Source organism: Mus pahari, chromosome X (assembly GCF_900095145.1).
Source record: "Mus pahari chromosome X, PAHARI_EIJ_v1.1, whole genome shotgun sequence".
NCBI classification, from domain to species: Eukaryota; Metazoa; Chordata; class Mammalia; order Rodentia; family Muridae; genus Mus; species Mus pahari.
The window spans coordinates 62709119-62712331 of NC_034613.1; positions in this window are offsets into that span (position 1 = coordinate 62709119).

Genomic DNA, 3213 nt, shown 5'->3' on the forward strand with positions numbered 1-3213 from the left:
AGTAGATGTGTTGCCTCTGCAGATTATTCACTCACCTGCACAGTCTAGCCACTGAGGGACTCTGGACACAATATGACTCTCTCACCTTTTCTGGTACCGGGCGAACACCCCTCCTCTGGCGGGGATAGGTGGATGCCGGATCAGGCCTGGGGACTCCCCAGGGAACACCTCTCCACCTCTTCTCAGGTGGGCGGGGAAAGGTGCTGGATGCTGGATCAGGCCTGGGGACTCCCCAGGGAACACCTCTCCACCTCTCCTCGGGCAGGGAAAGGCACTGGATGCCGAGTCAGACCTGGGGACTGGTCCCAGGCGAACACCCCTCCTCGGGCGGGGAAAGGCGCTGGATGCTGGATCAGGCCTGGGGACTCCCCAGCCAACACCTCCCCACCTCTCCTCGTGCGGGCGGGGAAAGGCACTGGATGCCTAGTCAGACCTGGGGACTGGTCCTGGTCGAACACCCCTCCTTGGGCGGGGGAAAGGCGCCAGATGACCGGAACCAGACACAGGTTCCTTCCCAGAAGCTGTGTGTCTTCTCCAGTCTGCCCTCTCCCCAGCAGTGCACCGGAACCAAGATGGCTCACCTTCCGGTTCAGACCTGGAGACTGCTGGGCAGACACCCCTCCTCGGGCGGGGAAAGGAGCTGGATGCCGGATCAGGCCTGGGGACTCCCCAGCGAATACCTCTCCACCTCTCCTCGGGCGGGCGGGGGAAAGGCACTGGATGCCGAGTCAGACCTGGGGACTAGTCCCGGGCAAACACCCCTCCTCAGGCGGGGAAAGGCGGATCGCAGTCGGTGCTCTTAACCACTGAGCCATCTCACCAGCCCCGTAACAAAATATTTTTAAAAGTAATTCTGAGACCCTGTCTCATTCTGATACCCTGTCTCAAGAAAGAGATGGCTCAGTGGTTAAAAAGAACTGCTGGTCTTCTAGAGACCTGGGTTTAATTCCCAGCACCTACAAAATGGCTCACAATCATGTAAGTGAAATTCCAGGTAATCTGACACATTCTTCTAGCCCATAGGCACCAGGTATTTCAGCAGGCATACACAAACAGGCAAAACACCTAAGGTCTATAACTTTAAATTTTTATCTTATTTTTAATTATGGTTCTTAAACAATTTAACCTCTCTTTTAGCTCACCACCCACCAGAATAGTGGAGAAGAAAGGATACAGGGGAAGTGGACCTGTTAAGAAAGGTTCTTTGGAGCAAATCCCATCTATGTTGTCTGGAAATTGGCAGTTCAGTTCACAGGTCAGCAGTGGCAGTACAATCCATTTGCAGACACCTCACAGATATACTAGTAGTCCAGTTGGGTAGAGTTAGAATAACAAACAGGAATCAACAGTAGTGGTACTATCTAGCAGAGATAGCCAGGCCTCAGCCTCAGTACAATTCAGTAGGAGGGATCAGGAGGAACACCAGGATAAGTTCTAGGCTGTGCCTCTCTCAGGGAAGCAAAGATCAGCAAAGATGTGAGACCAACAAGTATAGTAAAGCTAGTTCTAAAAGCAAGTCAAGCTCAGCCTCCATCACTGTCCATGGAGTCCTATTTATACCCTCCACACATCACATGTCCTCCATCGGTCTTGCCTCAGCACATGTCTTGTGTCAACACTGTCTCAGATGACATCACTCTGCCAATCAGCCTGAATTCGAGAAAGTGGCAAGAAACTGCAGCTCACCACCAGAATTTTTTTTGGTGCATTTCTCTCTATGGAGTTCCAACAAATGGAGCTCAACTACACAATGTAAGGCAGACAAATACATGTGTGTCGTTAGAAAAGAATCCTTCATCATGTGTCCTTTCATGTGCTTGCTTTAGTAGAACATCCTTCCTCCTGTGTCTGCTTCAGTGAAATGTTCCTTCTCGAGTCTGCCTTAGTCTTTCACCATTTTGTAAAGCAAGTAAAGGTTTGAAATGTCCTATTTCTTTGTCAGTTGTTAAGATGGTAATTTTAAAAATGTATATAGCTCTTTTGTCTTTGTGTATGTATGTGTACCACATGTGTGCAATACTCCTGGAGGCCAAAAGAAGGCATTGGATATCTGGAATTGCAGTTTTAGACCATTGTAAGCATCCATGTGGGTGTTAGGAATTGAACCTGGGTCATCTAAAAGATATTCTTAACCCCTGAACCATCTCTCCAGTCCCTCTCTGTCTAATTTGGATTTATCATCTGTGATCATATTATCCTTCCACGTTGCCTTACCATTATTTTATCTTTGTTACTCTGAGTAATCAATGAATAAATATTTACTTGGATAATATCCAAAGAATAAAATTACTCGTGCATACTTGCTATTTTTTTGAGATAGGGTGTTATGTATCACAAGCTGGTCTTGAACTTACCATATAGACAAGCCTGAACCTGTACTTCTGTTTTTCCAGCCTTCAGTTCCCAAGTGCTGTGATTACAGGTGTGTGCCACCACAGCTACTTTATGTGGTTCTAGGGATCAAGCACACTGCTTCATATATGGTAAGCAAGCATTCAACCCCCTGGGCTACATCTCAGCTCCTGGTTACTTTTCACTTATGCATTCTTAGCACCATCCACACATCTTTTGTTATTACTATATATGTATATATTTACATAAATACATGTAATTGTGTATTGAGTTAAAATGTTTATAAAACTTCTGTATAATAGAGATCTGAATGAACAGAGCCCTTTTAAATAACTAATGTAGGAGCTAAAAAGATGACTTAGTAGTTAAGAACACTCATTGGTTGCTCTTCCGGAGGACCTGGATTTGATTTCTCGCATCCATATAGTAGCTCACATCCATCTTAACGCCAGTTCTAGGACATCTGATGCCCTCTTCTGACATCTTTGGATACTGTGTGCATGAGGTATACAGACATAGAACAAACACCTATACATATAAAATGAAATGAAAGGAAAAATGTTAAATAACCAATATTGAACATGTGTATGGTAGTAAAATGCCTGTAATCTCAGCATTGGGAAGGTAAAGGCGGGAGGATCAGAGGTTGAGTACGTGGGGAATTTGAGGCCAACTCAGACTACACTAGATCCTGTCTCAAAATAGCAAATGAATGAATCAGTGACTGAGTGAACGATCAACATCTTTTATTTTCATCTTTTAAAAATTCTCTTTCATTTCTTTTTCTTTTTTAAAAATTATTTATTTACTTTCTATTTTTGTATGCACTAATGTTTTGCCTGCATGTATATCTGTGCAAGG